Source organism: Dreissena polymorpha, chromosome 10 (assembly GCF_020536995.1).
Source record: "Dreissena polymorpha isolate Duluth1 chromosome 10, UMN_Dpol_1.0, whole genome shotgun sequence".
Classification (NCBI taxonomy): Eukaryota; Metazoa; Mollusca; class Bivalvia; order Myida; family Dreissenidae; genus Dreissena; species Dreissena polymorpha.
The window spans coordinates 18,446,065-18,460,800 of NC_068364.1; positions in this window are offsets into that span (position 1 = coordinate 18,446,065).

A 14,736-nucleotide genomic window follows, 5' to 3' on the forward strand; every position below is an offset into this window, starting at 1 on the left:
TTTACGAGTTTGCAGCACAAGTCTGTGTTACACAAGATGCACTGGCACATGTCTTTATTGAAAAGAGAAACGATTCCATGACCAACAAATCGCGCCTGACGGCTAGTGTAGTTCAGCCAAGGCTAGCTAGCTGCTACTCCGTTTCAGCATATGCTCAACTGACCAGAAACGAGCACGTATGGCTTTTATTAGACAATTCTAGCACCTCATCAAAAATAATTGAGTATGACCAGTCGTATTGGAAGGCCTTTACTGAGACTCACATTCAAAGACAGTAGATTGTCATGCATTGTAATGATTTGTCTTCATAGTAAATTCAGAATTTAAGACGAAGTAATATTGGCGTTCCTTATTTTGCGTCACCACCAAACAAACATTAATCAGATGTTATCCCAATTTACTAAAACTATTCAAAATGGATTTTGTTTTACCTCGTCAAGTTGATCGATCGGTCTGAATAGGTTAGTGTTGGTTACTAGATATGGCATTTTTAATTACGTCAAACATCGACATGCATTACAGAATACTGATACCCCACAAAGGTATTTAGAAAATATGTATAAAACCCACGATTGGACAAGAAGGCACATAGTACCTTTTTGCACTAATAAGGGGAATTTATAGGGCTAGCTACGGCATTAGAACTGTACATACATTAGGTATGATTTTTTACAACGATTCCATAATTATATAAATGAAATAATAGTACAACAAAATACAAGATCATTTAAAGTATAAACTATAGATATTATACGTTTAAATGGGGCATAAAACGTATTTCATATATGAATAATCTGAGCGGCATTCGTGCTGCCATCTTTTGCTCTTAAATATTGATTTTCATGACTTCAATAATTATAATAAAGATATATTTACATTGATGTATTACGTTATTCGAAACATGTTAAGTTTGGAAAAGATTAGTATTGCAATGATTTGTGTGTATTAATCAATACCGGTGTTTCATTAACGCGCAGAAGAGTGTTTTCTTACATGACTTTTTTGTCGTTGTTTTTTTTTTAAATATTTAATTAAAGCTACATCTTCTGTATCAAAGCATGTCTGTGTTTCAGATTTCATGATAACGAACAAGTATTAAAGCACGCTTCAAAATGCCAATGCATTATATGTGAAAATGTATGCCGCATACAATATTCATTTAATTAATAAATTGCCGGAAACTAATTGTTAGATTCAATATGAGTTTTGAAGTTATATGGAATTAAAAGAAATGAGTTAATCGGACATAGAGGTATGCATGGGTAATTTATAAATTGATGATTGATCTATACGTAAATTATCCATTACTTCAGTGCACATATTTATAACCATCTGGAGACACATCAAGAATACATCAATACACAAAAGTGGATTGCAGTACACACTGGTATAGGTCATCCGCCTGTAATAAGTAATAATGTTTTAGTCCAGCAACAGATTGTTGCATTTGTACTACACTTCTAAAGATTACGCACGCATTTTGCAAACGAAATCATTAAGAAAATATATGCCTTCGAGATAGATATAACTTATATTTTATATTTTGTTACGATTCATTAATGGTCTTCCATTTCTTATGTTTTGTGTATCTATTTCATATTAGTAAGTTTGCTGCCGTTCTATTTCAATTCTTCATTTATGCGCACTTCGTGTGTTAAAAAACCCGTCATACTTACAAGCATTATACAAAAAGGCTTCATATAATGTTTCCTACAAAATATGTTATAATGCTAGTTAATGACAAACGCTACAATCGAAAAGGGGTGCTTATTAAAGCCGTATTCCAATTATTCATTTCAATTCTCTGAAGATTGTTTCACAGAAAATTGTTACGTGATTTGCAATCCATTTTCCAGCTTATCTAAATCATTTGTCGCCAATTTATTTTATGGCATGTCTCAATTGTCTGCGAATTCGCTTGTCTGATTAACGATATCGTGCTAGCCAATGAAAGAACCCCAGTTTCGCTAAATTTCCCCAGATAATACAATTGCTTCATTGTGGAATATACAATACAACATAAATACGTATCTTGTAGAAAGTTTTCGTTTTTTCTTCGGCATGATCTGCCTTTGCACTGGAAAGAGCCCCAATGATTAGAGCGTCTAAGTTCGTTAAGTTAAACCCGTGGAGTTGTATGTAAAGTAATTTTAAACTCTAAAATGCTGAGCTTTATACCGATGATTTATATTTTGATTTAACAACAGCTTTGAGTTCAACGTTGAAATTCAATGTAGCATGTAGCAAACACAAGTGTACAACTTGGAACACGAATAATAATAATAATTAAATTATCGTTGGTGAAAAATTAACACATCGGTTCTTCATTAGCCAATAAAGCGACATACACCGATGTGTTTGTTCAGGTATCTCGATGACAGAGAATTCTTATAACTAGCAAATCGTCGTTTTTATTTGTGCGCGTTAGCTCACAAATAATGCAGACTGAATTTTGCAAATCAGTATGCCTTAGCTACGCTAGGAACCGTAACCCGTGACTGCCTGTGTGGATAACTCCAGTAAAATTTAGCAGACGACAGAATGCTCAAAGCGTCTACTCTAACCATCTGCCTGTTCTCACTGGTACAGTACATAGTGTGTATTTAACAGCTTATATGACAACGTTGGCCAGTCTAGTGTTTATCATTGAAATCTGTACATATTGGCTGCTTTCAGGGAAAACGGGGCTAAATGCATGTCAAATAAGAATAGCCTGTGCACTCTGATAAGCAGTATCAATGATTTGAAAAAACAACACATCTCGACCTGTGTTTTAAGACACACTCTTTATAAATTTGAATGGGTTGTGTTCATTTCAAACTTGTGATATAAAAAGCTATGACATAATTTTGAAAACTGAGTTTCGTCTAAGATTATACAACAGCGAACAAATTCAGTGCCTTCAGCGCTTTGATTATGATATGCTGCTGTACATCGCGTGTTGATATAACTCAACGCAAAAAAATCTGATAATATAAATATACAGTACTAAAATGTATTTCAATTTTTAGTGGTTATGAATTTTACTTTATTGCTCAAAGTGACGACGTCCAAAATGTATGTATCACATAGCAATTAGAGATACTCCTTCCTCGCAATAAGACTACTGCAATACTTATGTTAACCAAACTCCCTCGACGGGTATAAACATTTTGAAAAGTGTACGTCAGTTTTAATGAATTGATTATTTGAATACAACATGTGTTTATGCCATTTCCATAATCAGATCAATTTGTTATCAACTCTGCGACATCTTTAAAGTAATTGCTCGTATAAAATAAATAATATTTCATAGAGACGAACATTTAAACTGCAGTTTTAAAATACAAGCTACGGAAATATAGAAAAAAATCGGGTCAATATTTTTTATTTTAATTCCAACTTATTGTTTCGTATTGAAGGCTTTTAAGCTTGTTTAATATATTTTTTTCTATTTAATTTATGTTAATATATTTATTTTTCGATTTAATGTCCAATGTTAATAAATGTTTCTAGAAGTGTAAATGGCGTTTTTCCTCTCTGTAACAAACTGAAATATGTCAATGCTTAATTCATAACTACTAATTGCAAATTTAGTTAATTCAACGGTTTTATATTTTAGTAACATGCATTTATTCAAGCTATGTAATATATCGCTAGATATTATTTTGTATTTTATATAACTTATAGACCATGTGTCGTGGATCTATAAATAGTATAGAGATAACTCAAGTCGAATTTTATCCGTGAACGAGACAGACTTGTATGGGTCGATTTTATGCGATTATGGGTGACAATACATATACAACCTATGGCGCGTTTCAATAGACAACAACTCTGACAATAGACAAACATATATGGACAGTTATGGTTCTACATAAATTAAAATAGCTTAGTATCAAATCGACACAAATATCGATTAATTTGAATGTTTGTGAAACATTTGTAAACTTTTAAACCTGTGTGTTTTGTTTTGATATGTATTTATTGATTCAATATAAGCATTGACCTCGCTTACACAACCGTGTTGTATTATCGTATTTGCATTGGCTTGCTTTTGTTATAATTTTTGTAGCAGACATGAACATTTTCGGAGTACACGTAAATAAAAACACATGGTAGATATTACCACTTAAGAAACAAATAGTTCTTGTATTTAATTTGAATAGCACTGCTATGAGGTTAATTTATATTTACATGTTGGTCGAAGTGTAAGGTTCATGACGCCGTACTATAAGCCTCAAATTGTTTGATTTGATAACTCTAAGGAGGTTACCCTAGCTTCTTTAATTAGTTTATGTTTTATTTCGTGTTGTGTGCATTGTCCTGTACTTAAAAGAAAATTGGTTTATTATAGTCTAAAATAAAATAGTCAAGCGGATGTTAATATCGATTTATAACCTAATAATGTTGATTGAGTTTCAGTATTCTACATATTCAATGACACTTATAACGACAGGTACGCCAATTCCGATCAATTAACTGCTATGTATTGCAATAACAAAATTAGGCTCTATGTTTCGCATTCACAAATGGACAATGTGTGTTGATTTTCCATCGGTGTGCATGCCTGGTGCACATGGATGAGTTTTCGCCGGTACAACGTTCGATGTTTGCAGTAATATAATATTATACGTTCGTACATTTAAACGTGTATTCTAGTTGTTATTTATTGACGTTTTTTTTTTCGTATCATTGTTGTTAAGTCATGGGTTAAGTGATCCTAGGATAAACAGTAACTTTCATGACGTTACTTACTGTGGTATTCACATAGGCCAATTACGCTCATATGTCACCCATGGTTGATACATTCCTAAAATGAGCAAATTGTCTTAAGCATAAACTCATGCTGATCGTATGTTTGGGTTAAGTTTCATGTTAAACACTGTATTCTTTGTCATGAGTGTTTATTACTAGTGGACGTACATGTCGATCAGGCGATTCTACAAATTATTATATTCAAACATGAATACCGCTTTCATTCGGCAGTTATCAAACAAAAAACATAAAAGCCAACATACCAGTCCATTATTGACACAAAGGAAATAGAGTAACATTAATGTTGACAAAATCATTTCAATGTTCCATTTCAATATGCTCTGAGCGGCCATTTAAAATCCTACATTGTAGATCGGATGATCAGACAAAACAGAAAAAGGTGCTTACGCCTTATTCTGTCGCACCTATCTATATCCATATAACTTAAATACTTACCTAAAGCCTGCATATATAGTCGCTTATATTGTGTATGAAGTGAACGTATTCCGAACGTTTTTTATGTTCGTAATTTTATTATTTTCAATACAATAAATGCGGTGATAAGTAACGTAAAATGTCTCTGTCTAATTTTGACAAAAAAAAAACAACACATGCAATCCATGACAATGCAGTATGTTATTAATACTCTTAGTATAAGCCAATACATAGGTATGGAATGTTGGTTAATGCATTTTGAAAGAGATCAAATGCCGAATAAGATTCATAACCATCGCAATCACAACACGCCCGAGAAGAATACACTATGCAAATAAAGTGAAGTCACTTACGCATATTTATTTACTTTAAAAAAATAGTCCCACAAATATAAGGAGGAGTTTAACCGTGCACTTGTAACATTGACAATTTAACAATGTTGCAGTCATATATCCGTCGGTCCTTCAAATAGTTATGGTTATTATGACTCAGTCACATAAGGAACATCGCTGTTGATTTCAAACGATATACTTTTTCGACGCATTACTCATGAGTGGTAAATGTAATGTTTTATAATGCAACATTTGTTCCAAAAAGAGTGAGTCATTTTCCGACCGAATATTTCTGCATACGGGTTCATGAACAATTTCTAGTTAATGAGTAACATATTTTTCAAAGAGCAAACAATGACACCATCTTGGAATGGTCAATTCAAGCATTGGCGATATAAGACGGTTTTAGAGCTAGCCTAACTCACACTTAACTAATAAGATATAACAAACTAAATATACGCCTAAAAAGACCTCAACCAAATTATACGTATTCAGACAGAAAATGACAACGTGACAGCAAAAACGTGACGCGTGAATACAGCAACCGCGGTTGAATGGAATAACGACACACGAAGCGTGGACCGATTATGATCCTAGCTGTTTTGTGTCTATTTTTCGATTAATGTCATCGAGTCTAGAATATGCAACTTCCATGACATGCGATCTCAAATGTGTTAAATTACATCCGTCTTTCGCGATAATATAGTGTCATAAATACCACTGCCATATTGGAGAAAAGTCACTGTTTTTCGAAGATACGTTCATAAAATTTATTTTAATGTATTATTTCAGGCATATAGCAATATTTAGCTTTTTCTTTGACATACACATTATTGTTTCAGTCTCTGAATAGACATTACCTCGCATGATGAATATTTCATAAATAATAATAATTGTATGTAGATATACAGTTATATTCTTCTATACAACGAATGTCAGACTACTTTCAGTTTACAGTTTTAGTCTGATAAGACCAAGAGAAATAAAAAAAACTTACCAATAATGCTTTTGATAATGATTTTAGAAAAATCAAGTGCAGTAAATATCGGAAGCGAATCAAATGTTAAAACATTTTACCTCAAATATGACAATTATGTCACCAGTATATGCGTAATATTGACCACATGCTCGTGTGCAGTGCAATTTGCACGGTTTGTGGTTTATAATGTGCACATTCACGTTAGCATCTCCATATAGAACCAAATTTACTGATAGGGGAGCTGCATGGGTTTAAGTGAGGGTAGTTGGAACTGACTTCTACAATGGCGCCGTAAGCATGAAATTTGCCAAGGAGTAACGTGTATTTTTTACCGGTAAGCCATTTTATATTTATATAAAGCTCTGTGGTGTGTGTGCGTCATTCGGTGTTTTATTTAAAGATTGTGGACGTCGGAATTAAACAGTTATTGAATGAAAAACGTCTAAACATTTATTGTTTATTACTTGACCTTCGATATTTCGGATACACGGATATCATGTTCTCCGCTTGTTTACACTAAAATATAACGTAAATCGCGACTATTTTTGTTTCTCGATGCGTTTTTATTTTGATTTATTCATTTAATGCCGAATTATAATGGTTTGACCCAACTATTTGGAACTGACTTTCTTTTAAGCATACGTTGGCACCTGATTTTTAAACGACAAACACGGCTTACACCTATGTAAGAAGTTTAAAACGAAATAAATGTCGTAAATGAAATCCGCAGTGAAGGGTAAAGGGTAAAGCCGGTTTGGTACTATTACATGGTTGATGAGACAAAAATACTGCTTGCGATTCGAAATATCTGAAGCGATGTGGAATACCTGACGAGAGCTAGCTAAGAAGATGCATATCAGTGGATAGGTTTTAAATTCCAAACTTCAGTATTAACTGTTTATTGAAAACAATGATATTACACGAATTTTGTCGCAATGAAACGAATGCTTGTATACAATTGTAATGGGATACATTTTAGACGACATACATGTAAACAAGTTATGTTGTTGGTGAATATATCATAAACGCGAAAAATGAACTTGTAGTGAATAGAAAGATAGTGAACATGCAATACACAATATGATTTTAGTAGCAGTGATACATATGTATTTTTTCTTTTATACTTATATGAATACATAATCCAATATTTTTAAATTCCTAACCAGTGTCATCTGACAAGATAGTTAAGAGAATTGTCAATTAAGAGTTAAATTCAGAATAAGTTCGACACGCCATTATATACATAAAATGCATAAACTATTACTGAAAAGGGCTGATCAACCTTTTATTATCTTGTATATCCGCCTCCCCACAATCCATCCTCTTGCAAATAGGGAATTGATAAAGTCAGTAGGCAGGTTTTTCATACAGCATTATTATAATACCACAATAAGTAGCGGGATTAAGAAAACACTGCGAATGTTTTAAGAATTTGTTCTCATAAGAGGTCAAGAGTTTACATTTTTAATTAGTTAGCAGTTGATCCAGTATATAGTATATGAGTAATTGTGAAGGTTTAGTCAGTAGCTCAAAGTTGACACAAAAATTGATTTGAATGTTTTCGCACATACGCTTACATCTGGTGTGCGTAATATAAGACATTTGACAGTATTATATACAAAGTTTTTACATGTTTATTATGACACATATTAACATATTTATTAATTATATGGCTACAATAGAATACTGGGCTATCTAAACGGAATACTATGCTTACTATTTGCAGGTAAGCAGACGCCAGTTATAGACGTTCAAGATGCCAAGATTCAACAATATTGCGTTACTAAGTGGGTACCGCTCTAGAAAGCGGAATGAACATGAAGGCCACACATTAAAAAAAGATAACATCTAAGTACCACGCCAGTTAAACACACAAAACAATGACTTACACGTGCAATATAAGTGTAATGGAAAAAAGTAAAGGGTAAAGCCGGTTTGGTACTATTACATGGTTGATGAGACAAAAATACTGCTTGCGATTCGAAATATCTGAAGCGATGTGGAATACCTGACGAGAGCTAGCTAAGAAGATGCATATCAGTGGATAGGTTTTAAATTCCAAACTTCAATATTAACTGTTTATTGAAAACAATGATATTACACGAATTTTGTCGCAATGAAACGAATGCTTGTATACAATTTTAATGGGATACATTTTAGACGACATACATGTAAACAAGTTATGTTGTTGGTGAATATATCATAAACGCGAAAAATGAACTTGTAGTGAATAGAAAGATAGTGAACATGCAATACACGATATGATTTTAGTAGCAGTGATACATATGTATTTTTTCTTTTATACTTATATGAATACATAATCCAATATTTTTAAATTCCTAACCAGTGTCATCTGACAAGATGGTTAAAGGGTCCTTTTCACAGATTTTGGCATTTTTTTTAACTTATTCATTAAATGCTTTATATTGATAAATGTAAACATTGGATTTCAAAGCTCCAGTAAAAAATCAAGAAAAAAATTTAAAAAAGGAAAAGAACATTGCCCGGAGCAGGTTTCGAACCAGTGACCCCTGGAGTCCTGCCATAGTCCTGAAGTAAAAACGCTTTAGCCTACTGAGCTATTCCGCCGAGTACACATCCTTGACGTATTTTATATCTTATATAAGCAATCTTCGTAGTTTCACAAAATTTAACGACAAAAACAGAACTCTCCAAATTATTCAATCGTTTCGCGTTGCAACGCTTTATAATTTTTAGGTTTTAAAATCGTCAAAAGATGCATATAATGGCTATATTAGAGCATGGTTAATGTTCAGTATTACTGTTTCCTCACAAATATCATAACTAAAACGAAAACTTACGAATCTGAAACAACTTTTTTCAATTTTGTCAATTTACCAAAGCGTGAAAAGATCCCTTTAAGAGAATTGTCAATTAAGAGTTAATTTCAGAATAAGTTCGACACGCCATTATATACATAAAATGCATAAACTATTACTGAAAAGGGCTGATCAACCTTTTTTTATCTTGTATATCCGCCTCCCCACAATCCATCCTCTTGCAAATAGGGAATTGATAAAGTCAGTAGGCAGGTTTTTCATACAGCATTATTATAATACCACAATAAGTAGCGGGATTAAGAAAACACTTATATTGCACCACATAACATACTATAAAACTATAATATGGAATACACATATTGACTTTATTAAAGGTTGGTAGGTTTTCGTGTCAAACTCTTTAACAAATGAAACAGCTGTTTGTCATTTGAAAATCAGGTAATCATATGAAAGTCAGTTCTAAAGGGGGGGGGGAATATATAACGGCAGTTAATTAATTTTTAGAGATAAAACCGATTTGGGAAAATATCTTAATAGTATTTTTTGCTACATTTTACAATACACATACGCACATACTATGTATTATAAAGGAAAATGATTTAAGTACATTAAATAACTCAAAGGTCACGTAAGTAAACAACACATTTGTGGAAGATTTTCATACAGTTATTTTTTTATTCCGACGTCTACGATCTTGCAACAAAAAAAAACGAAGGGAAGCTCACACCGCAGAGCAGAAAGGAGTATTCATTTAAAAGAAATTTAAATATAAAGTGGCTAACCAAGTGAAAATGCAAGTAACTCCTTAGCGAAAATCATCTAAACGAAACCACATCCGAAGTCAGTTTTAACTATCCTAATTTAAACACAATCAGGTCCCCCTACTGATTATATTAAACACTTCACATACGCGTTCTTTGTTACCAAATCCAGCGTAACTTAAGAGGTAACTTCTCTTTTACTATTGAATGATATGTAATAAATAAGGTTGATTTATTATGGCTGATATCTGAAATATCCTGGTTGCGTTTTGACGGGTTCGACAGTGGCAAACACGACAACACGTCAAAATGGTAAACATACTCACGAGATCGACTGAATGGGCGACATAGGTAATTTATCGTATCGGCGCCCATTTTGTCGTTCTGGCTGGTATATTTGTCGATGCAACAAAGATTTACTTGCTAAATACATATGCTTACTTGCTGCATAAATACGCCTACTTGCTTCATAGAAAAACGTCCACTCGCTATATGAGTGAAACAAATAATGTTAAATTTAACAAAACTGTGAAGACGAAACATTTAACGAACACATCACACTTTTAAATATGACTGTGTAATATAAAAACAATGTCGCATTGGTTTCTGCGTGAAGGAATCTTCAAATTTTCGGTTGGCTAGATGTGTAAAGAAATTGGGAGTATCTTCGTGGATGCGACCGTTATATGCGTGTATAGAAACACGATCTAATCTCTATCGAAGCCGACTGATTAAACTGGTAACATACACTTTTGTTCATTTATTCCAATAGATAAATTAGAATATGCAAACATGATTGCGCCTATTACTTCATGCTGTATAATACACTCTTTTAATCTATACAATGTATAGGACTCATATTGAATGAATTAACAACGGCTTCGTCTCAAAACCTGTATTGGTGTTCAAATTAAGTTATGTTGCCTGCTAAGCCGATCCCATTCTTAACATTCTTGAAACATAAATACATAATGCGACATATGCAACTAAAGTTCAAGCTTATGTCTAAGTATTAAGCTATGTTTGAACAGTTATGTTTCACTGTTCAAGTTTTAAGCTATGCGGAATGTATTCAGGTTTTGCGGATACAGTCTGTGTGATAGCTAGTGGTTCAAAATATACTGCGCACAGTGCCGATTAAAGCATATGGCACATTGGTATGGTGTCAGATTTAAGTTCATTTAGAAAGGTAAAACGTCTGTCGCATAAGCAATATTGTCATGACAAAATGATCCTGTATTATGGATATGGATAGTGTGCGATAACCATATAGTTTGACACTAGACGAATTCACTAGACAGAGGACAAAAACAGGCACGCAATCCATGACTCGCTCCCTATGTTTAAATGAACTTGTTTTACAAGCGCGCTATTGGCAAGACGAAATTGGATATGTGTGTCAGAAAGGTCTTAAACTAGTTGTGTTCCAGACAGGTCTTTAAATTGTCATCACTTTAATTAGACGAAATATCTTTCCTAAACATACAGCTAGATGAAATAAAGTATGTTCAAACGCAATCAAAATTGCACAATATATGCGGATGAACGTACTGAAATAATTTATTAAATATTTTTAAACCCTGTTTAAACCCACTTTATCAATCCATGTATTAATTACAACATTTCTAATAGTCACAGACAATGTCATTTCACGTATTTTCTTCAGAGGCATTTCCGACTATCACGTGTTCATAATCTATTGAATAATAATGCAGTAATGTTAAATGTCAAAACGTTCCATTGAAGTTTGGCCGCTAAGATATCCATTAGAAAACGGTATCTACGAAACCCTTGTAAAATATTTAAAGACTGCGGCTTAAAACCTATGTGAGGTCATTATTGTCTATCCAGTCGTTTGTCTGTTAAGCGACATATCTTAAGGATGTGGATGTTGCTTTATGTAGACGCTCACATCGACTCCAGTATTAAAGGGGCCTTTTCACAGATTTTGGCATTTTTTTAACTTATTCATTAAATGCTTTATATTGATAAATGTAAACATTGGATCAAAAAAGCTTCAGTAAAAAATCAAGAAAAAAATTAAAAAAAGGAAAAGAACATTGCCCGGAGCAGGTTTCGAACCAGTGACCCCTGGAGTCCTGCCAGAGTCCTGAAGTAAAAACGCTTTAGCCTACTGAGCTATTCCGCCGAGTACACATTCATGACGTATTTTATACCTTATATAAGCAATCTTCGTAGTTTCACAAAATTTAACGACAAAAAACAGAACTCTCCAAATTATGTAATCGTTTCGCGTTGCAACGGTTTATAATTTTTAGGTTTTAAAATCGTCAAAAGCTGCATATATTAGATATATATATATTGGCTATATTAGAGCATGGTTAATGTTCAGTATTACTGTTTCCTCACAAATATCATAACTAAAACGAAAACTTACGAATCTGAAACAACTTTTTTCAATTTTGTCAATTTACCAAAGCGTGAAAAGATCCCTTTAATTTGCACAATGTGAGACTGATGATCACAGGTTTCGCCTTTCATCTTTGGAGATGTATCCATCACCTGTAATGCATCGCACTTTATTTAGCGGTAATCTCCTTTGTCAATAATATATCACTTTATTATGTAATATATTTGAAGAAATGTGTTATTGCGAATTAAATTAAAAAACATGAGTATGTCTTAAAAATATAAAAACTTATCTTCAATCCACACGTAATTTTTAACAATAATTATTTATAAATGCATGTGTATTATTTAAAGTTTGGCATGCTTATACCACTATGTCTAATGCTCATTCTAAGCAGTACGTTATTTATTAAATAACAATATTTATTTCGCTTTAGAAAGCAATCAATACTATATCAATTTTATAGGCAGTTGAGGGGTTTAGTAATAGTAATGTGATCCGAGTCAGAAGGACGAGGTTGGCATACGCCTGCAACAATATATATTTGATCCGAATACATGCCGAGAATATTGTGTGATGATACATATCGAATGGATCTTATTTTAAACAAAAGACAGTCGTACCTGCCTAAGCGATCAGACAATCATTATTTAATATATATATTAAGAAGCGCTTACTGGTTACTACCTGATATTTTTTCAGGAAAACCAGTGTCAATATGTTCCAGTCCAAGAAAACGGTATAATAAACAATATAATTTGATCGGAATATATTCAAATAGTATGCAGGTATTGTGTAGATCGACGTTTAACATAATAAACGAAAGTGGGGTACACAAATAAATAATATCTTATACTAAACTTGAAAGTCCTCGTCCCTGTTTATTTATAATGGTCAAATATTTCAATAAATTAATAATTTAATAAAATTTTATTCGAATCAACTGACCGCAATTATGTTCTCGTTCAAAGAATATGTCCAGTTTTAACGGGATTTAAACATAGATTTACCATGACGGATTTATCGGAATTCATCTATTCATGTATCAATTCTACTTACCGTCTGTATCAAATATTTCCTTCACCCATTCATCAAGTGTGACATCCCGTTTATCACAGAGATCAAGAATAAACTGGATCTTCAGCCTGTCTGTATATGCAATAATTATTATTACATTTACTGCTTAAATGAACTGATTAATGTATCAGTGTTATTCGTAAATACGCTTTTTACGATGTTTGCTAAATTGTAACATTTTATTTGGTTCGATATATCCTAGTAAATAATTTTGTTTGATAATAGCATATGTAAGTAACCTTTAATACGAACGAATATTATTTGCATGTAAAAAAGTGTTGTATGTCGTTAAATTATATATAAAAATAATGGAGATCCATACAAAATATCAGGAAATTATCGTGTCTGCTAGTCTATTAGGAATTAAAGCATGAAGCTTTATACATGATTTACCCGGAACGTCGGTAAAATGCTGTTCAAGCGCTTTAAAGAACTTTATTTTCCCAGTTGGATGTTTGCAGAGAGCGTGCGTTGCAAAGTGATGCACAGTTCTGAAAATACAATGATCGTAAATGATAGTGCAACAAACGTTTAACAGTTATAACATACATTTGTGTTTATTTAGATTGAGGTTAACAGTTTAGCTTCAACTTTACATTGTAATGTATATATTATATATTGATATTCGCCTATGGATACTTTAATAGAAAGCATGCATTACTCACTGCAGTTTTATAAATATGATCTAAACAATGAGGACCAATTATAAATGCAGATTATGTGAATTTTCAACGTGTTATGATTCATGCCTTTATTTATTATCAACGAATGTTCAAGCATGGGTACTTTGTCAATCAAAATATGCGTTCATATCGTGAATGTACTAACAAAAATACCGATTACAATATTTATGTATTGTAAAAAGTTTAAAGTCTACTTACGGTTCATTTGTGTCGTCATATTGTCTGATGATATCTCTATATTCATATAGCGGAAAATTGGCATTGTCATCGTCATTAACAGACATCGTCCCTTGGTTCTGAAGTTCGCAAACAGTAAACCTCGCCAAGACAATGACGGTTAAATATGTCAACAAACTCCACATGTTGCTGGTTCTTATCAAGGTTAATAAACGGAAACAGAGTATAAATTGTATACTGCACTTGTAAGTCCATAAAGAAAATACTTTGTCATCATGAATTCATTTTATTATTTTTTAAATTTGTATTTCTGCGCAGATATTATAGTGTTTTCATTTATATTCAAAACAAATCTTAATAATACAAATATATTAATTGGCGAT